Source organism: Dromiciops gliroides, chromosome 2, assembly GCF_019393635.1.
Source record: "Dromiciops gliroides isolate mDroGli1 chromosome 2, mDroGli1.pri, whole genome shotgun sequence".
In the NCBI taxonomy this organism is placed as follows: Eukaryota; Metazoa; Chordata; class Mammalia; order Microbiotheria; family Microbiotheriidae; genus Dromiciops; species Dromiciops gliroides.
In genome coordinates this window covers 47406319-47430305 of record NC_057862.1, presented here as the reverse complement: position 1 = coordinate 47430305, position 23987 = coordinate 47406319, and positions in this window count along the sequence as shown.

Genomic DNA, 23987 nt, shown 5'->3' with positions numbered 1-23987 from the left:
TAAATGTCTTACACTTTGCTTAAAAACACCAATGTTGCAAATACAAAATGGGGAAGATATGGCTTAGAAAGAGTTCACATGACAGCATTTATAGTAGGCTGAAAGATTAACATGAATTAGCACAGTTACGTGGGCATTTTCGCTGGCTATCCCCCATGCCCAGACTGTTATTTCTTCCTCATCTTCTCTTTTAGGTTTCACTTCAAGTCCTGACTTAAATCCTATTATTTCAGAAAGCCTTTCCCAAACTCCCTTAATTGTAGGGCCTTCCCTCTCTTGATCATTTTCAATTTATCCTGTGTATAGCTTGTTTACACATGATTCTTTGTGTATTTTCTTCTATTAGACTATGAGTTCCTTGAGAACTTACACTGGTTTTTGCCTATCTTTGTATCCCCAGAACTTATCTCATAGCACACAGTAGGTGCTTAATAATTTTTTGTTTGTTTGTTTGAGGCAATGGTGGTTAAGTGACTTGCCCAAGGCCACACAGCTAGTTAGTGTCAGGTGTCTGAGGCTGGATTTGAACTCAGGTCCTCCTGAATCGAGGGCTGCTACTTTATCTACTGTGCCACCTAGCTCCCCCCTAAATGTTAACAAAAGCTAATGTGACCCTATCATGTCTTCTCTGTTCCATCACTTTATGAATGGATGGATGAAAAAGAATTTTTTTAAGTTCTTGTTGTTGGAATGGACCTAGTCCCACTTGTATGTGTTAAACACTGGGATGTGGGTACAAATGCAAAAACAATACAGTCCTTGCCATCAAGGAGCTTACATTCTAATAGGGTTTGTGAAAGCACTTGTAGATGAATGGTGGCTAGGGAAAATATTTTGTTTTTGGAGTCATGTGGATGTGAATGGAGTCATAGAGTAGTTTCAAGGAGCAATGGCATTATTAAATCAATTATATTTTTCCTAGGAAGTGGTGGAGAGGCAGGGGGATTGTTAAATTTTTAGTGTAAGCACTTACACCTCAGAAATAGGCAAACACTAAAATCAAGGTTTGATTTATTGCCTTGTTGATTGTCTAGACTTACAAAAATGATAATGTGCATGAAACTTAAAAGCATGTGCTGCCTTTTCAGAGAGCCAGTTGTTAAATATTTACCAGCCCACTTTTGTGAAGGGTTGAGGAAGTTACTTGCAGAGTGATTGGCAAGATGACAGCTGGGGAGGAGTGTGAAGGAGCATGTGGACAGCTACATATAGAAGACCATAAAACCTATGGGTTTGCTCTTCCACATTCACTCAATAGGGGTGGGGATGAGGGAGAGATGTTTTTAGACTAGGCATTCCAAAGTTGAATGGGTTAAATCTCTCAGGGCATGGATTCTGTGGGTGGTGGTGGTAGAGGGTGGGAACAGGAGTGGTGCAGGGACTGGGTAATGCGAAGGAGACAACCCAGCAACAAGTAAGGAATAAAATCGGGCTTCTGGTCCCTTTGTCCACAAGGGGGAATTTTCCCATGACATAACTGAGACTTGGAGTCTTCACTCTACTTTCATTCACTGTTCTTTCCCTTTTCCCATCCTCTCAGTTTCCCTTAGGGTGCCTCTATCCCTCCATTTGGGATATATTTATTCATATATTTATTCTAACCTTGGTTAGACAATATACTCACCTAAAAGCCCTAGAATCTTCCACCTGGAAAGGACTTCAGAAGTCCTCAGGTACAACAGGATGTGAGCTAGAATGTTCTGGGTTCCTGGATAGATGCTAGAGGAGTCTCCCTGTCTGCATAGCAGTTACTTAAATTTCTATGCACCTAGTAACAACTTACAAGAGCATTCTAGTATAAAGTCCTTCACACTCCCCTGAACCAGACTAAAGACAGGGAATATCAATCTCGCCTCAGGGAATAGACAAACTTCCAAACATTAGATACTTTGGAACTTTCAATTTCTCTAAACAATTCTGTTTGCCCATAGGCAAGAGGGAGGGAATTAGAAACCTCAGATGACCCTGCATGTGGCCTCCAGGGTCAATGAGGAAAGAAGTTAAGAGTGTTGGAGGAAATCCATAACCATGGCCACAGCTAGGCTTAAGCAAAGCACACCACCTGCTGGATATTCTGGGTATAGCATGGAGTTGGCAGCAGGACTGAGACTCCCTGTGATTTGCTCTTCTCATCTGTAAAATGAGGAGGCTTGACTAGATGAATTCTATGATCTCTTCTCATTATAAGTCCTGGACACCCATGATTCTTTGGGTCATTGGAAAGAACCCCTACTTTGTATCCATGGTGGGGAGTGAGTCTGTGACTATGGTTAGGACTTAGTTGGTATGGTTGGTGGTCAATGGGGATCAGTCTGTCTCTGAGAATATGGTAATATGATAATAGCATTTATATGTATATATATGTTTGTGTATGTATATAAATACTATATATGACATATATGTGTTATATAATATTAATATATATTTAAGGCTTGTATACATGTGTTATATAATATTAATATACATTTAAGGCTTGTAAGGTACTTTATATATATATTTATATATATATATTTTTTAATATATATTTAAGGCTTGTAAGGTACTATATATATATATATATATATATATTTTTTTTTTTTTTTTTGCAGGGCAATGAGGGTTAAGTGACTTGCCCAGGGTCACACAGCTAGTAAGTATCAAGTGTCTGAAGCCTGGTTTGAACTCAGATCCTCCTGAATCCAGGGAGGGTGCTTTATCCACTGCACCACCTAGCGGCCCCCTGTAAGGTACTTTTACAAATATTAGCTCACGATTAATCCTCACACCAACATTGTAAGGCAAGTAGCACTATTATTCCCATTTTATAGATGGGGAAATCAAAACTATGAGGTTAAATGACTTGTCCAGGGCCACACAGCTAGTAAGTATCTTAAGCAGGACTAGAATTCTGGTCTTCTTGACTCCAGGTCCAGTTATACCATCTATCTGTAGTCAGATTTTGGAATCAGTCTATGGCCAGAGGTAAGGACTGCTATATGGCAAGGGTTAACTTATAGTTAGAATTAAGGGTCAGTCTGTGGATGGCATTAAGAACCTAGTCTAGAGTTGGTTTTAGGGGCTGGTCTATAGCTCAGTGCAAGCTCTGATAACCTGAAATGTCAGCACAGAAACTGTGAGAGCAAAGTCCTTAATTTAGAAAGAGACCACTGAGTTTCCTTTTCCCTAGGCTGGTCAGGTGAGGAGGATGCATTTCTCTGGATTTTCTGAACTTCAATGGGGCATAACATAGGAATCAGCTACAAATGTATGGAGAAAAATAAAGTCCAGGATGGGGCTATCCACATAACACCTATGGATGGAAAATATCCCTTGTGAGCTTGGGATGGTAATGGGGTGGAGAATTATTGGGGGGACCAATATTCTGTGTGATGGTAAGTACATGACTTTATCTAGCCAATCCCAAATAGAGATTGATGCTAACTAGTGGCAAGGATTGGTCCTCAGGAGAATCATGGAGTTTGTCTCTAGAGTTCCTCCATTCCTTTTCAGGGACCTCTTTCCCATTCCCCCTTTTTCTAATCTGTTACAAGTATTTATTGAACCTGACCTCTGCTACAAACATGATTCTGAATAGTATTTTTGTGTAAACTGAACACTACCTCCTTTCCCCTTATCCTACATGAATGAAATTCTCACCTCACTTCCATTAATAACTTTCATTAAGGCTCTGGTTTTTTTTTTTTTACATCATTATTGCTTCCCACCAACTTATCGTTATAGTCCCCCTTGTAACAAAGAAAAATCTGAGCAAAACCAAACTGACAAAATGACCGTACGTGACAGTGTTTGCAATATGTTATACCTCTCCATTGAAAGTGTATGCCCGGGGCAGCTAGGTGGCACAGTGGATAGAGCACCAGCCCTGGAGTCAAGAGGACCTGAGTTCAAATCCAGTCTCAGACACTTGGTACTTACTAGCTGTGTGACCCTGGGCAAGTCACTTAACCCCAATTGCCTCAACAACAACAACAAAAATTTTAAAAAAAGAAAAGAAAGTGTATGCCCTTTTCTTTCCCCTGGAATCAAGATTGCTCATTTCATTTCATCTAAATTTGGGTAAATCTTAATACTGTTTCCATCGACAGTATTGTCATCACTGTATATGTTGCTTTCTTTTTTCGGTTTTCTTTGTTCTGTTCCAGGTACATACAAGTCCTCCTGTGTTTCTCTGAATTTTTTATAATTTATTACAGTATAATAGAATTCTGTTCCATCTATATGATAAAATATATTCAATCATTCTACAATCTATGGGCTCTCTCTTTGTTTCCAGCTTTTTGCTACCACAAAGTGGGATGCTTTGAATATCTTGCTATATATGGGATGCCAGTTTTGATGATTGCCCTTCTTGTGGTGTGTGCCACTCATGTGATGCCTTAAAGAAGGTAACAAGATAAGTGACTATGCTTTCACAGTTCCAAATTGTTACCCAGATTTATAGCTCCACTGACAGTGTATCAACATGCCTGTTTTCCCAGTCTTTCCACCATTGAACGCTCACTGTCTTTTATCATCTTTACCAATTTGATAGGTATGGCATGAAGCCTTTGAGTTATTTTAATTTGCATCTTTCTTTTACTAATGATTTAGAATGTTCTTTCATATGGTTATTAGTAATTTGCATTTTATTTGAAAATGGTTTGTTAGTGAGGCAACACTATACTCCTGTGGCCTCACAGGAGGAGACTCATAGTTCTTTCCTCTGATTGGTCAGTTCCTTCCTGAATCTCCATTTTAAGGAAGGGACCAGGCTAACCATGCTCATTCCTTTGTTCCCTTCTCTAGATTTTTCTTTCCATCACACAGAAACTTTCTCCCCCATCTCCAGCCACCACTTTTCAGCTTTCTTTTATGTGTTATCTTCTCTCTTGGCTTCTCAGGGACTATTTTTCTTTTTGCTTGTGTTCATATACCCAGTACTTAGTACTTAGTAAATGCTTAATAAATGTTTGTTGACTTGTTGACCTTGGGCAAGCCACTTAACTTTATTGGGGATAGTTTATTCATCTTTAAGATTAACGTGTCTTTTCCAGGTCATGATCTATTATCTTTTTGGGGGGAGGGGGCAGGGGCAATGAGGGTTAAGTGATTTGCCCAGGGTCCCACAGCTAGTAAGTGTTAAGTGTCTAAGGCTGGATTTGAACTCAGCTCCTCCTGAATCCAGGGCTGGTGCTTTATCCACTGTGCCACCTAGCTGCTCCCATGATCTATTATCTTTTGACCATTTGTTTGTGGAAAGAATTCCAGGTCTTGAATCATAAGAGCTGAATTCAAATCCCAGCGCCAACTGGGTAATCTTGGGCAAGCAACTTAAATAATTTGTGTCTCAGTTTCCTTTTTTTGTAAAATGAGGAGGTTGGACTTAATGGACTCTAAGGTCCCTTCTAACTCCAAATATGTTATATTAGGATATAAGTTCTTCCTCTATTTTTTGTGTTCTTGTATTGATCTAACACTGGGATGATGAGCTTTATTGTCCTGGGGTCTTATTAAATCTGCTCTGCTGCTCTATTTTTGTATTTTGGTTTGTTTTTTGTTTTTTGGTTTGTTTTTTTTTTTTTTAGTGAGGCAATTGGGGTTAAGTGACTTGCCCAGGGTCACACAGCTAGTAAGTGTTAAGTGTCTGAGGCTGGATTTGAACTCATGTACTCCTAACTCCAGGGCCGGTGCTCTATCCACTGCGCCACCTAGCTGCCCCTATTTTTGTATTTTTAACCACTTTCAAGTAGTTTTGATAATTACTGATGTATCATGAAGTTAGAGCTCTGTTAGCACTATTCCCCTTTCATTTCTACTCCCTCCTCCCCACTCCATTCTTTCTCTTGATATTCTAGACCTTTTGTTCCTCCAAATGACTTGTGTTATTATTTTGTCAAATTCTCTTTGGTAGTTTTATTGGCATAGCACTAAATTTGTAAATTAATTTAGGCAGTCCTGTCATTTTTATTATATTGACTCAGCCCAAGTATGAATAGTAAATATCTCTCCAATTATTTGTCTTTCTTTATTTCTATAAGGAGTGTTTTATAGTTGTATTCATAAAAGTCTGGAGTTTGTCTGGGTGGGTTAACTCATAAATATCATCTGCATTTTGTAGTTATGTTGAATGGGATTTATTTTTCTTCCTTCTTGTTCAATTTTTTTTAGTATTACAAAAACTGTTAATGCTTTTTGTGGATTTATTTCACTCTGCTACTCTATTAAAGCTTTTAATAATCTCAATTGGTTTTTTATTCTTATATTTTTAAAAAGTAAATTACCATGCCATCTGCAAATAGGGATAATTTTGCCTCCTCTTCACTTATGCTTAGACCTTTTATTTCTCTGTCTTGCTTATTGCTATAGTTAGTATTTCTGGAACCATGTCAAATAATAGTGGGCGAATGGGTCCATACTTGCTTTACTCTTGTACTTACTGGGAAAACTTCCAGTGTTTTTCCATTGCAACTAATACTAGCTTGGTTTTAGATACAAACTTTTGATCATTTTAAGAAGGGAATTTCTATGCCTATGTTTAAATTAATATAATCAGTGTTGCAATTTGCAAAATCTTTTCTCCCATATCTATTGATATAATTATGTGGGTTTTGTTGTTTATATGATTAATCATACTGCTTTTTTTCTGCTGTTGAAGCATTCTTGTTTCCATAGTATTAAATTCCACTTAGTCATAGAGGCTATTTAGTTGTGTGACCTTAGACAAGTCATTTCCTCTTGGTGACTCAATTTCCTTACCTACAAAAAGAAGAGATTGAATTAGATGATCTCTTTGGTCCCTTCATTTCTAGGAAGTTATAATCTTTACGACTATGATTCAAGATCATATCTGTTATCTATAGTATATACACACATATAAAATCTGTTATATATGTATAGATGTATGTGTCTATATGTATACACACATATACTTACATCCATGCATACACACATCAACACACACATAAATACCCAAATATGTATATAAACCCATCTGTCTGTCTGTCTGTCTGTCTGTCTGATCTAGGCTTGCAGAGCTGTGGGTCCTTTAAAATTCCAGTTGGCAATATCTTTATTCTAACATTCCCTGTCAAATGAAGCTAGTACAAGTGTTTTTCTTGACTTTATTTTTCTTTCTTTTTTGGGTACCATGCCTAATATTGAATTATGTTTTGTATGACTTTATATGTAAAACAGGTACCATATTTCTTGCCTTCTTGGTGGATGAGAAAGGGGTTGGAGAGAGGAAGAGAATTTGGAATTGAAAATTAAAACTAAAAAAAATAGAGTTTGTAAGCTTCCTAACCCTATCACCGGACAACTTATCTGGGCAATGACCCCTTCTCAGTTCTTATATGACTTTCCTGTGATTTTGATTCTGGATACCTTCAATTCCTTGGGCATTAGTCAAGTCCTGGATCTTTTTTTGGAAGGTGGAGATTAACTGTGATTTTGTTGTGTAGGGAATTCCCAAGGAGGAAATTCTCTCCACTGAAACAGATTGGCATTTATTCTTCAGAAGTCTGGGGCACTGACAGATAAAGTGACTTAACCAGGGTGTGCCCAAGGTAGGGTTTGAACTCACCTCTTCTACACTCAAAAGACAGGTATCTATCCCCTACACCTAAGGCTGCTTCTCTTTGTTGTTGTTGTTGTTTGCAGGGCAATGAGGGTTAAGTGACTTGCACAGGGTCACACAGCTAGTAAGTGTCAAATGTCTGAGACCAAATTTGAACACAGGTCCTCCTGACTCCAGGGCCAGTGCCTTATTCACTGTGCCACCTAGCTGCCCCCTCTCTTTGGTTATTAAGGGTCAGAACCACTGTGATACTTGCCTCTAATCTAATTACATGGTTTATTATTCGCATATAAGCCTTTGGCAGAATATGCACACAAAGATGATATAAGGAGACATGTACCTCTTCCTCTTCCCCCTTGAGTTCCAGTCTTAGTTTGATTTGGGGAAATGAAGCCCTGTGTATATTAACTTTATCCAGAATATGGACTGATTTGAAGTGATTATGGACTGAGGAAGATCCAGTCTATATGTGGAATGTACTAAGGAAAACAAAAGGAATCTTTTCCAGATACCCCAAACCTGGGTAAAGAGACCTCAGGCATCTTGGGGTCCACCAATAAGGAAGAGGTTGGTAGCATTCCTTTGAATTAAAGGCTTTGAGTTAAAGGCTGAATCTTTAAACACCTGGGTAGGTGTAGCTGTTTCCATCTATGTGTCCCTGCTCTCACTCACTGACCCTGGGGCCAGGGCCTGGTTTCACCAGCCTATATCACTGGGTTTCCTGTTGGACTCAGCTTAATTACCTCTTTTAACCAGCCTACTTCTTCTTACCTTATCTGGGACTTCCACAGCCTTGATAACACTAAGAATCAGACACACATTTCTAGAACATTGTAAGGCTTTTAAAACACTTTTCTCTCTCCAAGCCTGTGAGGTGGGTAATACAAGCATCAGATGAGCTTGGAGGTCCCTTGAGTTCTAAAGGTCTAGGAATATGTGAGTCTATTATCCTGTTCCAGCCTGTTCTAGATGACTTTTTTTTAAATTTAGAGATTTCCACAGGAAGAAAAACAAAGCTGCCAATAATGCTAGAAAGCAGCAAGATTTTAAAAAATAGGCATATCTTGCCTTAACCACCTGGAACTCAAGGTGGGGAGGGGGCAAGGAAGACAAAGAAAGGCGCATCTGTGGAGGAAGCAGGGTACCCAAGGGCCCAGCCTTGGATGTTATCATATCCAAGTCCAGCAGGAGCAGGAGGGGATTCAATGATCCAGAAGGGAGGCACCCTCCTAGGCCAGGATCTTGTTACTCCTCCAGATCTTTGGTGCAGGACACCTGGGCTGTCCCAAATAAGAGGGGGACCCCTCACATTGAATAGGTCCAGAACTGGAAGGACATCTAGCCCAAGACTCTTATTTTACAATTGAGGAAACTGAGGCCAAGAGAGGTTAAATTAAAAGCCTAACATCACTAAAGTGGCAAAGTAACAGAGGCAAGATTTGAACTCAGGCCTTCTGATACTGAATCCAGAGTCTTTTCCATTGATCAGGTACATCTGGTTGGTGTCACGCCTCTCATGTAACATGATGAGGGTGGGATACCCCAACTAGCCAGATTGTATGGGGGTATAGAGACCTCCAGCAAGAAAGATTCTATTTATGAGAGAGAGGACAGGGATACTAGGCAGGAGATCCCAGGCATCTATAGAAAAAAGTAACACTTTGGAGAGAGAGCAATCCAGAAAAAAACAAGAGCAGCATGGTATAGAGGAGAGAATACTTGGTTTTACTGTCTGTGTCACTTTGGGAAAATCCTGGTCTCTCTTGGCCTCAGTTTTTTCATCTGTAAAATGAGAGCTTTTCCAGCACTGATGCTCCATGAGTCTATGTTACTATGAAAGTGATTCAATAGCTGTATGTCATGAAATAAATATGAGTTTTGATTTTTAGGACATTGAGTGATATGGAAAATGGGGGAAGAGGAAATCAGGGTTGCCTAGAAATAGACACTAGTGGCAGGGAGGGGAACATGGATCAGGGCACCTTGGGGAGCCCACTGGCAAGACAGGAGCAGAAGTCAGACGAGGTCAAGGTAAGCTATATGAAATCGTTTTTCAGTATCCATTTATATTCCCTCTCTCTCTCTCTCCCCAGGGAGGTGCCTATAAAGAAAGAGTTATCTGTGATTTTAGGGTTTTATTGGATGAGGAGGAATGGAAACTTGGATATTTTCATCATTAACCTTAGAGATTCCAAGTCTTTGCTCTGACATTTATTAGCTGGGTGACCTTGAAGAAGTACAAGCCTCTTTGTGGCCTCAGCTTCATCTGTAAAATGAAAGGGTTAGATTAATGACTTCCAAGGTCTCTTCCAGCTCTAAATCCATAATTCCACGCCAAAGGTATGAAGGCCTGATCTCAAGTCTTGGCTCTATTGCTTATTAGCCGTGACACCCTGGGTAAATCTCTTGCCTTCTCCAGATCTCAGTTCCTGCATCTGTTAAAGGGAGTGGTTGGAGTAGTGATTGGAGTAAGATGCCTTCGACAGCAACATTCCATGAGTTTATGGATGTGTCAATCAATGAGTAAAAAAGCATTTCTGAAGTGCTTACTTGTCTTATGAGAAGGCATATTTGGATCACAGTAGGCAGTGGTGGAGGGAGGACTCAAGTGTCTGAGATCTCAGAAATGGTCGAAGAGAGAAGCCCAGTGCTAAGAGTGCTCCCTCTAGGACAGGTCCAGAGAATGCTCTCTAGTTCTCTATCACCCTTTCCCCATCCCTCCCCAAGTCTAGGCTCCCAGCAGGATAAGTAGGGTCTCAGCTTGGTAGGACATTTCTATCACAAGACCCCTGAGACTTTGCCACTGGTTCCCCAGATCCAGCCATCCCTGGTGAGCTTTGTTGGATGCAATTTCCAAGCTTAATTTCCTTTTAGTGAGCTCAGCACCACTTGGCTCAGAAATTTTCATTTTCCTCTGAGTCACTTTGACCTTGTGCCAGGAGATGGCACTCTTGAGGCATGAAGGGGATCGGGGAGAGAGGGAGGGAGAGGGAAGAGGGATGAGCTGAGGGAAGAGGGGAGACACACCAACAGAAGAGGGAGGCTGGAAGGGAGAGGGGCTCTGAGCAAATGTGACTCTAGCAGAGCTCATCCTAACAGCTGTTTGGGAAGCTTAGGCTTGTAACTGGGAGGCTACAAGGAACATGCATTATTCCCTTAAGGAGCCCAAATCCCATCTTAAAGACAAAATTCTGCAAAGTGAAATGAAGCAGGGAGTAGCTTCTTTTCCTGCTTTCTTCTGGGGATTCAAGTACCGAGTGGGGACAACACTCAGTGTCTCAGGATTTTAGCTCCTCCCAGGAGGCTTTGCAGAGATTTCCTTTGCTGTTTTTCCCCAGTGTGTTAGGAAGGCAGGGATGGGGGGAGGTGGAGAGAAAGAAGAAAGAAGAAAGAGGGAGAGAGAAAGGAGAAAGGAAAGGAGAGAGGAAGAGAGAGAGACAAACAGAGACAGAAGCAAACAGAAAGACAGAGACAGATAGTGGGGAGAGGAGTAAGAGACTGAGACAGAGGAAAGGGAAGAAAAAGGCAACAAAACAGTGGAGGAGAGGAGTAGAAAGGGTTAGGAGTAGAAAGGAATAGAGAAAGGGAAAGAGAGACCGGGTACAGAGGAGAGCCTGAGGGAGGAGGGAGAAAATAGGAGGAAAGAGAGGGGAAAGAAAGAGACAGAGAGGGATGAGGAGAAAAGACAGAGCAGGAGAGATAGGATGGGGTTAGAACAGAGGAGAGAGAGAAAAAGAATGGGAGATGGTGGAAAGAGAAGAGGGAGGAAGGAAAAGAGAATAGACCAAAAGAGAGAGGGAGGTCAAAGAAGGAAAGGAGGGTAAAATGCATGCTATAATGCATTTACATGTGAAAATGAGCCTATTTCAGAAGAAAGTGGATGTTTTGTATGAGAGTTATTTCGATAATGGCTGAAGCTCTCATTTCACCTTGAGGATGGAGGGAGAATTAAGCAGGAAGAGAAAAGCTAGGGTTGGGGGAGGAGCAGAGAGGCAGAGGGAGGAAAAGGGAGTGAGATGAATTAATTACTAAGGCAAAGGGGATAATTAACAATGTTTGAACTTGTGGTCTGTTAGTGGAAAGAGCCTGGGGCTTCTTGCTATAGAGAAGCACAAGTGTTTCCTCAGAGAATTTTCAAAGGAGAAAAAACAATTATATGTTATATAGACATATACCTATACCAGAATGAACAAACACAAGGCACTATTTAAATAATCATATTCAAATTCACATTGTATGCTTCTGTCTACAGAGCACTTTCCATACATTGTCTCCTTCAACAAGTAGTGCAAGTATTATTACTTCCATTTTACAGATGAGAAAACAGAGTTCCAATGAGATGAAGTAACTGCCCATCTTCATACATCCGGGTAATGACAGACCTAGACTCTGTTTTCTGATTCATCAAAATGGACTTTTCATTATAACAGGGTCTCTCTCTCTCTCTCTCTCTCTCTCTCTCTCTCTCTCTCTCTCTCTCTCTCTCTCTCTTCTCCTCCTCCTCCTTCTCCTCCTTCCTCCCTCCCTCTCTGTCTCTGTCTGTCTGTCTTTCTCAATTGGAGTCAATTTGTGGAGGGCTTTGAATGTCAGATTGAAGAATATAAATTGTTCTTCTTTTCCCTTCACCCCCACAGAGGCATCAAGAGGTCATAGAGAGAGCCCCAGACTAAGAAATCAGAAGAATTGGGTTCTAGTCTGGCTTCATCATTAACTATCTGTGTGATCATTGGTAAATCATTTCCCATATGTCTCTGAGATTCAGTTTCCTTCCTGACAAAATGAAAGGCTTAATGACTAACTTCTCCCTTACCAAAATTATGATTCTAAATACAATGAAAATTGTCCATAATGGGAAGAGTAAGTGCTAGGCTAGAATGAGATTTTCAATGACTTGGCTTTATTCAGCCTTTTCTTCTCACTTAGAATGAAGCAGAGCATTATTTTTCTCTAAGTCTCTGTTCAATTCTTTCCTCCAACTCTTGGCTCAAAGGTCATTTCCTCCAAGAAACCTTCCACAACCAATTTCACCTCCTTGACTCCCTGTAACTCTTGTGGATGCCACATGTTTTTGTACTCAACCACAGACTTCACTGTAAAGAGATCTATCATTGTTTTCATGTTATTGTAAAGGCTGAAATTCTAGCTATCCTGTCTAAAATATCCAATGAGTGGTCACCAACAAATTACAAGCTTTAGCAAGAGTCAGACTTTTAAACATTTATTAAGGAGAATAAAAATGTGTTAAAGAGAAAGAGAAAAGGCCTAGATTCATCTATTAAAGGGAGAGAGCATTCCTAGCTTTGCTCCCCGCCAGAGTCCACAGGAAAGAGAGCGAGTCAGAGAGCCAGGCTCCCACTTCTTCCTCCCACAAGCAAACGTCACTTCCTGACGCCAAAGAAAAGACGCATAGTCTTGCCCTCAGAGACCTTCACCTGATGGCGGAGCTTTTCTACAGTAAGTCTCCAGCAAGTGGTGTCATTCCAATCGTTACATTATGTCTCTGCACCCAGACCATGACCTTCCAGAGAGGAGGGATTATTGCTCCTTCTCTCGCTTTTTCCACAGCTTATGTGAGCTCCAGAAAGGACTTTCAGTAGATACCTCTTAACTGGATTGAAAACAGTAGCATAGAACATGTTAGAAGATGCAGCTGTCGGGAGCTGAGCTGTCTAGTGAAGTCGGGGCTCATGGCCCCAGAATTCTTCAAGCTGCAGAGGAGAGCTAGGTGCTGAAATCAGAGACCCGAAGTGCTCTGGGAGCAGGCCAAGAGGAAGAGGATGACTTGAATTGACTCAGAACTTTTTCCAAGAAGAGCACAGGGGAGTAGATGCTTATGCCTTATAGCTTGGGCGAAAGGGAATCAGGCAGATCGAGAGATGACATCGTTTGGTCTATTCTTTTGTCTCATTTGACCTTTACAGGCCCTATCCTCAAAGTCTTTGAGGAATTGCCCCCTCTCGAAGCCACAGCTATAAATGGTTGTGCCTGGGGCAGGAGGACTGGAATACACCCACAAAAGAGTGGGTGTTGGGTGGGATAGGATGGTACCCCATGGCAAAAACAATGCTGAGCTTGGAATGCTGATGTGAGGAAGATGCTGGGAATGCTACTCAGAGTGGAGTAGGACAGGCTAGGGCAGGAGAGGAGTTCATCCAGCTAGCCATCTTGTAGTTTTGTATTTTAAGCAATTATTCATGAGAAATAAATGAGAAACTCTTGTTGTTTCTTTGCCACCAGACAGCCAATGCTGTCAGTGTTCTCCAAATCTGCATGCCCTCTAAAATCAGTACCCTGGGATGATATCCCCATTGCCCTTCCCAAGTTATGGTTTTCTACTGCTTCTCCATGTTTCTTATTCTACCACTGCTATTTTTTTGAAGGACAATGAGAGTTATGTGACTTGCCCAGGGTCACACAGCTAGTTAGTGTCAAGTGTCTGAGGCCAGATTTGAGCTCAAGTCCTCCTGATTTCAGGGCTAGTGCTTTATCCACCGTGCCACGTAGCTGCCCCCTCTACCACTGCTTCTAATGAGTAACTTACCTGGCCTGGGCACCCACATTTTTCCCTTAACTGGACCTGAAGGCAAACAATGTATTTTCTTAAAGAAGGACTTTAATAGCACTTGAGAGAAAGATGGTAAAAGAAAACCAACCTTTAGAGCACATAATTGTTAAGTTAAAAGGCTAGGAATATCATCATTGATTGGAATCCAGAGGACTTGGGTTTGAGTCTTACCACAGACACTAACTCATATATTGCTCAGTACAAGTCACTTATCTTTTTTGACCCTTAGTTTCTTCATATGGAAAATGGGTATAATAATTCCTGCCAACTTCCCAGTATTTTGTGAGGTTTAATTGAAAGGTGTATGAATCCACTTTGGGAAATAGAGAGCACAAAGCCCCATTGAGGATCACTAGAAGTTCAATGGAAAGAGACATGGAAGTCATGAGCAGTCTGGAATACAGAGCGAAAAAGAAATCATAAAGAAAAGTGATGTAAATGACTAATGAAGAAATATGTTGAACGCGACTGTGGATATGTAACTTATATCAGATTGATTTCTGTCTTGGGGAGGGAGAAGGGAAGGGAGGAAGGGAGAAAAGTTTAAAATTCAAAATCTTATAAAAACAAATGTTGAAAACTATCTTTACATGTAACTGGAAAATAATAAAATACTTCTATTATTTAAAAAGTGATGTAAAGGAGGCAATTAAAGGAAAAGATGGATGGGTTACATGGTAAGGGTAAGGGATAAGTGGCAGATGATCTATTGTTGTCTTTTGGAGGACAAGAAAATTCAAGAAAGGTCTCCAATATATTTGTTGGAATCCCTCAAGTGAACTTATAGGAAGATATGGATGAATATGGGCAAGTTAGTATCTGTATTGTTGGAAAGAAGATGGACACTGAGATCACACGTTAAGTATGTGAGAGTATCTCTCCACCTTCCCCCTGGGGACTGACCCTTTCTGCTTGAGTCATTGTGGAATGCAGGACTTCCCAGCAGACTCCCTTGGCTGCCCAGGGATGAATTATTGACAAGAATACTTCTTTCCCAGAAGGGCCCATCACAGCTGGCCTGATGTTATACTCAGAGTGGTTTGGTGATTCCAGAATTGGCCCTTCCAGGTCCTGCTTATGCAGCAGAGGGCTTCCAGAGGAGGAAAAACCCCAGTCAAATTTCCATGCTGGTGCAATTTTTATGCCTTTGCAATCTGTTTACAAATTTTACTTATACCACCTGCGAGGAACATGAACATGAACATGAACATGAGACATTCTTGCTCCACAGTAAAAAATCTTGCTGCCTAATCTACAAAGGGATTGATATGCTCTTGTTAATCTGATATTCTATTTAAGAATTCTCATGTATTCTGCACTGAGGTTACTAATTTTTCAGTTATATATGACAAAATACCTTGACTATCCACATAAAAACCCAAGTGGATGAGAACACCTGTTGTCAAGGCTAAGATATGCAGTTAGATAAATAACCTATTTAGCATATTCATTCATATTTCTACTTTGATTAGAAACTGCAAATGAATCACAAACTGATGGAAGAATTGAAAAAGAAGGAGGAGAAGGGCTAGATTGCCTCTTGAAACTGTACAGTTCTCTGGACAACTTCAAGGGTCTCCCCAAACAAAGGCCCATCTTTTCAACACTAATATTCTTTTGGTGATGTTGTATATCCATGAGTCATCAAACATCACATTTTCTGAAGCATTATATTTGAGGATCACCCAAATGGCAATGGTGAAGTGCATGTTGGGTATAAGTGGGCTGCGATACCTTTATTGCAAATGAAGAACTATACAAGAGGGATGGCATAAAAATGGCACCAGAGAAATACATAACCAGAAAAAAGATGGATGAATCATAGAGAATAGTCAGTCAATAAGCATTTGTTAAGCACCTACCGTGTTTGAGGTGCTGTGCTTAGTATTGGAGGAAGATGAAGAATAATTGATGGACAACTTGCATATTCCATTGTTTATGCAATTCATGACAAGTAATCTAAAGAAAGGATCCCAAGATGGTGGGATCCCCACTGAAAGATTTACACCATATGGATGAGTCACATGGGATGGATGAATGGGTTACAATCTGCACCATTTAAAGGAGTATCCCTATAAATGACAGCACAGAGCTGTCCAAATATTGAAATCAATGATTAAAGGTCCTTTTGACTTTCATTTAATCTTCGTAAACTATATGAAGATCAATTGAAGCAGTGGAATCTGGAGAAGACTTAAAGTGAGATAAGGTGTGTCTTCATGTATTTTTAAAGGGTTGTCTTTTGAAGGACAGATTAGCTTTGTTCAGCTTGATACACAGAGTGCGTGTGGGTGGAGGGAGGTCAAGGGCTGTGAGCAATGGGCAGAAATAATAAGGAGAGGCATTGCAGTTTAGTATAAGCAAATGCTTCCTATCTAGTCTGAACATGGAATCAGTTTCCATGTAAGGTAGTTAGTTCCCTTTCACTGTGAAGTGGTCAGGTAGAGATAGTATAACTACTTGTTGAGAATGTCAAGGAGAGAATTCCTACCTTGGTTCAAATTGGGCTAGTAGACAATGTAGTCCAGTTGAGATATCACCAATTCTGGAGTCCATTGAGATCCAGGTCTCAATACTGACTCTGATTATGTTGTTGTTGAGTCATTTCAGTCATGTCCAACTCTTCCTGATCCTATTTTAGGTTTTCCTTGGAAAAGATACTGGGGTGGTTTGTCATTTCCTTCTCCAGCTTATTTTTCAAGTGAGGAAACTGAGGAAAACAGGGTTAAGTGACTTGCCCAGGGTCACACAACTAGTAAGTGTCTGAGGCCAGATTTGAACTCAGGAAGATGAGTCTTCCTGACTCCAGGTCCTGTGCTCTATCCACTGTGCCCTGCTGCCTCTGATACTTCCTACCATTTTGACTTTGTATAAGTCATGATCTTCCTTCATCTGTAAAGTAAGGGCCTCTGAGGTCCCTTCCACTTCTAGATCTATTATCCTGACCTTTAAGGTCCTTTGCAGTTCTGAGATTCAATGATCCCACTTATGATTCAGAGGGAATAACGTGGAAGGGCCTCAGGGCTGTTGTTTCAATAACACATTTCTAACTGCATTAAGGTTCACAAAGCACAGAAGCAGAGAATATTACAGTTAGAAGGGACCTCAGCTGTCATCTGGTGCACCTTTATCTGAAAAGGAATTCTCACTGCAACATGCCTACTGAGTGGTCACTTAGCCTCTTTTTGAAGACATCCAGTGCCTCAGGACCTCTGGAGGCAGTGCATTACAATTTTGGATAGCTCTAATTGGTAGAAATGTTTCCTGATATTGAAATTAAATCTTTCTCTTTTCAATGACCATCTGAGAATCTTATCTTCTGTCTCCTTGAGTCCAACAGAACGCATCTAATCCCTCTTCCATGTGACAGCTCTTTAAATACTTGAAGGCAGTTATAATATCTTAGAATCTTCTCTACTCTCTACTTTCTTCAACTAGCCCTTATTGAATTTGAACTCGAAGCCATTGACCATCTTGGCTATTCACCTCTGGATAGTCTCTATCTCACCCATGTTCTTTCTAGACAGTGTCCCCCAGACCTGAACACATTACTCCACATGTCTGACCAAAGAAGAGAGTACCATGGGATCATCATCTTCCAATTACTGAGAGCTATAGCTCTCTTAACAAAGCCACAATGACTCTCACCATTAAGTAACCTTGTCACAAAAGAAGTAAGATTGGGGCAGCTAGGTGGCGCAGTGGATAGAGCACCGGCCCTGGATTCAGGAGGACCTGAGTTCAAATCCGGCCTCAGACCCTTAACACTTACTAGCTGTGTGACCCTGGGCAAGTCACTTAACCCATATTGCCTCACTAAAAAAAAAAAAAAAAAAGGAAGTAATATTAATGTGGCAGGATTTCTTTGAGGTGTGGTCATACTGGCTCTTGGTGATCACTATTTCCTTTTCTAAATGTTCACCAGCTATCCATTTAATATTACCATCTAGGATTTTCTGGGGTATTGATATTGAGCTTTCTGCCCTAAAATCTGCAGTTTCTAATCTCTTCCTTTTCTGGAAAATTGAGATATTTGTCATTCTCCAGTCCTATAGTATCTCTCATTCCCCCACAGTCTTTCAAATGCCACTAACAATGATTCAGCAATCTTATCTACCAGTAATTTCAGTGCCAGACCTTATAGTTCATCTGGGCCAGGTAACTTGAATATATTAAAGGTAGCTCTGTGCTCTATCTCCTTACTTATCTTGGTTATCCCTTTCCCATTAGTCATTTCATTGTTGTGTTGTTCTGTCATTTGCAGTACAAAGCTCAGTCTCCTTGGCAGAGAAAACAGGCAAAATAAAAATTAAGCAGCTCTGCCTTCTCTTTTATCAGTTATCATCATCCCAAGCAGTAGCCTCATTCTTTCTTTAAGAGCAACTCTTTTTCCCTAATGCAGGGAAAAAACAACCAACCCTTTTCCTGTCCTTAGCTTTCCTTGCTAACCTCAGCTCATCCTTGCATTCCTGACAGTATTTTCTTACAGGGCCATAACACCCATTTGTATTCATCTTCAGTTACCTACCTGTGCTTCTATCTTGTAGATATAGATAGGGAGAGGGACTGGACCCTGGGATTTCATTGGTCTAGGAAACTCCTGGGTAAGGAGGATCCCTCTAACAATATAGGCCAGCACCTTCCCTCCAAATTAGTGGTCCTATGCTTCTCTCCTGAACATTTAAGTGGGTTGTTTCGGTCTCACACCAGACAAATCCAATTTGTGCTCCCCATCAGAATTTTTGTGACTTCAGAATTTCATTCTTCAGAGTGCCCCTTTCCTCCTAAGCTGTTCCCCCCTTCACATTTTTATCCATGGGTTCTCACCTAGACTTTCTCTGAATGCTCTAAGAACTTTCCTCACCATTCCATGTGGCAGAAAAGTGAGGCCAAGGGAGACCTAATGATTAGTCCATGATTATACAACTAGAAAGTATCTGAAGTAGGATTTGAACTCAGGTCTCCTGACATGAAGTCCAGAATTCCTTCCACTATGTCATACTACCTTTTTCAATAGCATCAATCACATCAAGATGGTGTATTCTTCAGTTCATGCATTTTACAATTCAGCCAAATTAGCCCAATTTCTCTTCCTCACATGCAAAAGTTCATCCCCCTATTTATCTCTGCCTTGAAGAATCCCCAGCTTCCTTCACATGCCACCTTCTAAGTGAAGCATTTCCCGATCTCACCATGTGACTTTGTGTAAGTCAGTCAGTCAGTCAGTCAAGAAGCATTTATTAGGCGCCTATTATGTTCCAGAAAAATTGGAATCTCTGACCCTCAGTTTTTTAATCTTAGGATGAGGGAGTGGGATTAGATAACCTCTGGGGTTCTTTCTAGACCTGACTACATGATCCCATGATCCCCCTCCAGCTTTCTGAGTTTCCCCACCAAACCAGAATCAAATTGTATCTCGTTTGTAAATATGTTGTTTCTACTTATATGCATATGCATTGTTTCCCCTGATAGCATAAAAACTCCATGAAGGCAAGAATAATTGGTGCTTTTATATCTCCAGACCCCAGCTCAGTGCCTGACCCACTTCATAAATGCCTGCTATATAATGCTGCCTCCATAAACCCCAGCACCAGCTCAACATCTGGAGGTAAGACTTGCCAATGGATGATGCCATGGATGCCTACACCTTTGCCTGGCTCTGTGACTAACCTGCTTAGAGGTTTGACATGAAGGGGCTCATGTTTGTAGAAGGAAGATCCAGATGGGTTTGAAGTCCTAGAGATGAGCCCAATTTACCCACCTTCAGCTAACCCAACCATACCTGCATGTTGTTGCTGAAGACAGCCTTGTAGCAGCTGGAGGTAGAGAGTTTAGGGGGGGTTATTTTCAGGCTGGCAAGGTATTCTTGGTAGGTGGGTGGATTTCTCTCTGAGGCTAGTTTTAGAAATATATATATGTATGTATATATATATATAAGTATATATGCATGTCAACACACATATACAATACATACATGTGTGTGATATGAATATGTATATATTTATGTATGTATATACACATACATGTACATAATTAACAGGGGATTTCCTGATGTACTTCTCAGATAGTGTGACAAGGACATCAATTTATAGGAAGGTCATCTAGTAATTCAATCAATAATCAGTTATTAACCTCCTACTGTGTGTCAAGTACTGTATTAGATGGTAACCATACAAATATGACATTGAAACGGTCCCCAACTTCAGGGAATTTCTCATGGTTGAATAGAGAATTGATAGGAAGGAGGAGCAGGGAATACGTCTCCCCCTCCCCATTTCTGGGACATTTTTACCCCTGGAGAATAATGGCAAAAAGTAAGAAGTCTGTTTTTTTCTATCTCCTTCCTTTGGGATATCAACTTAAAGGTAGCCTTGGTTCTCTTTAAGCAACTAATGTCCATCCGTCAGGCCCTAAAAAAGAATGTGACAGGCCCAAGGCCTCCAAGGTCTAGGCTAGTGGTAAGGAGCCATTCTTACTAGCTGCCAACTTTGCTAAATCTCATTAAAACTCTTCAGAATCTCCCATCTCTCCCAAATAATTCAGAATTTCTACCCTATAGGCTAACCAAGACTATCTCCAAAAGGGTAGGATTCTACATGTGTGTTCATGTATGTGTGTGAACACTCACAAAGGTCTAAGTGGGTGAGAATGAGGATAACTCATGTTTATATAACTCTTTCTCATCTATAAAGTACTTTCCTCACAGTCAGGATTATAGGCTTTTAGGGGGGGCAGTGGAATACTGTGGAAAGAGCCCTGGGTTTGGAACCAGAGGATTAAACTCCAATCACCTTTGTGACCCAAGTAACTATCATCTCCCCAGGCTTCAGGGCACTTCCCTGTAAAGTGAATGTCTTGGACTAGGCAAGCTATAAAGTTCTTCCCAGGTTTCAACCTATTATACTCTCACTTTGAACAAATTACTAGCTCAATGGAGCCTCAATTTCCCAATCTGTAAAGTGGGAAGAATAGACTCTCTGATTTACAGCAGGAAGAGATCTTAGAGGATATGAAGTCTGAAGCCTTTATTTTGCAGAAGAGGAAACTGAGGCCCAGATAGGATAATTGATTTGTTGAGGGTCACCCAGTGACCCTCACTAAGTGCTGGAGGTGAGTGCTAAACCAAGGTCTTTCTAACTCAAAATGGAGTGATCCATTCAGAACATCCATCCTCCCAGCTTCCTCACAGTGAATAAACATCAGAGGTCAGCTTTGAATTCCTGACTGAAGGACCATTACTCTTTTCACTCTACCATAACACCTCCTCCTCCTCCTCCTCCTTCTTCTTCTTCTCTCTCTCTCTCTCTCTCTCTCTCTCTCTCTCTCTCTCTCTCTCTCTCTCTCTCTCTCATTGTGTGTATGAATGTGTACGTCAGTGGAAGCTACTCATCTAGTACCACGGGTTCCTATGGGCAGGTCAGGGTGAAGTATGAATGTCAGCTTCTCTGTGAGCTGGTAGACCCAGGTTGTAGCAGTAGGAAGAGTTTTGTGCAAATGAATATAAGGTTGTGGGTTCAATAGCCCCAAGAGGCAGTCCTTTTGCTGAAATAAATGGTGGAAGAACAGGGCTGTAATGAGGTCAGGATGACTGGTTCCCTCAGGGCACAGAAATGGAGGGAGCACTCAGCATCAGCAGCCCTGTAGCAGGTGGGACCAACTGAGCACAGCACCTACTTAGTAAGAAGAATTAGTTGGAACAGAGCTGTTCTTCCTCCCCTTAGTGGCTCCACCCCAATTGAGCTCCTCCTCAGCCCAGTTCTGCCCTCCTTCATCTGCTGAAGGTTCCCATTGCCCCTTGGCTGTCCTCCAGTACTCTCCTCTTTTCTCTCTACCTTTTCTTTCTCCTGTGCTGGTCTCGTCGGTTCTTATGAGTTAAACGTTCATTTGTGAAGAAGATCGTCAGCTAGCCCTTACATGGTGTTACGGACAGTGTCCTGGGGTCTGTCCACTCATGGAGTCTGGTGTCCTGGGTATGTGAAGTCTCAGGACCCCTTGCTGCCATTTTGATTGCCCAGGACCCATTTTACAAGACTATAATGGCTGAATATTGTACTCTAAGCATAAACATCCATCAACCTATAATCTTAGCCACAGATTGACCCAATGATCTCAGCTGCAGACTGTTTCTAACCATAACCACCAGCTGATACCTTGGCCTCATCAGCAGTCTCACAAATGTGCATTGTTGGTTATACAAGCTGGTCAGGAGAGCGGGAGCAGTTGAGAGAGTATGGACGACTCAGTTCAGTTCAGTTCCTCCAAGGGGTATGACGAAGCCATAATTGGCTTCAAATTGTCTCTCAAAAACCTATTGTTAAATGTTCAGTGTGAGCATTTTACAACTTAGAAATCTGCAAATGCTACAAAGCAGGGGTTGATTTAATCCTTTCTTGATTCTTTAGACTTAAGAAAGTAATAGAAAAACATAAACATGTAGATTAAACTTAGGGGTATCATCCATATTTTTTTTAAAAAGGAAAGCAGGTTGTTAAACATTTACTAGCATACCCCTGGCTCATCCCCACTACTGGAGTCGTGGCTCAGAGACATCATCTCCTCTCACAGTGTCTCAGCATCAGCCTCCCCTTCAGTTAGAAATTCAACCTCCTGTGCGTGTGGGTTGTTTGGAAACAGCATGCAGAGAGCTGGGTCCCTGGCATGATGTTAGACAAACACTCTGGGTATCGGTGATTATTATTAGTCTTATCAATATGACTCACCCTCTATTTGCTCCAGCACACAGTGCAGAGCTGATACTTCCCAAACATGCCATGCTATAATAACAGTTATTAGCATCATTTTTATTACTTAAAATGAATCCAGTCCCAGGGCAGGCCAGCCACATAGAGAACATAGTTTCTGTTTTGCCGCATGTATATGTCCATGTGGGCAGATGGGAAATGGCTGGTGGGAAGAGATAGGGGAGGCAGGACCAGAGCCTGAGAGTTGAGGTCTATGGGGTGGTAGGAGAGGGGAGGGCTGCCTGGAAGAGAAGGTTTCTCTACATTTCCAAATGCCTCTTTACTCTCAATAATCACCCAAATTAATCTCTGCACCTATCTGTCCCACAACGTATTTATTTGTTTACTTGAAAAAACCCCAGCTCAGAGCCAGTGTGGGATCTCAGAGCCTGGCTTCTTGAATAATGCATGAGGCCTGAGCATCCCAGACTCTAACTCACCACATGCCTGGATTGGGGCTGATGAGTTTGCCTTAATGTAGCTTGGGATGGCTCTGAGCCCAAACCTTATTTCCTCCTGTTGAAAACATTCCCAGCAGCTGCCACAGGCAAAATGCAGGCAGGGTTTGTTATGGGGGGTTGGGCTGCTTATTTTCTGTCTGTTTTTTTTTTCTTTAAGGAAGAACATCCTTTAAAATTCTTAAGACTACAGGAAGGGAATTGTTAAGAGATAGAGCGGAGATAGGACAGGATAGAGAGGGAGAGGTCCTTAATGATAGCGATAGTTTGTTCAGGGTTGCAAAGTAGAACCAAAGGGAGAATATAGAGGAGCAGGTACCATATCCCAGAACTGGCACTGAGGAGTGGTGGTCTGTGCAAATGAGGACTGTTGTGGTCCATGCTGCAGGAGAACCTCAAGAGAACACAGGGTTAAAAGCTAGAACCAATGACTTCATCTGCTCCAATCAACATCTTTTGGTCCAGCCTCCTGCTTGGAGTCCACTTTAAGTCTCTCCCTACTCCAGTCCATCATCCATGCTGTTGCCAAAATGATGTTTCTTAATGACGTCTCTAACTACGGCACTCAGTACAGTCTAGTGTCTTCCTAAGGCCTCTAGAATCAAATTTGGATTGGTATTTAAATCTCTTTACAACCTGGCTCCATGCAATCTTTCCAACTTCATTGT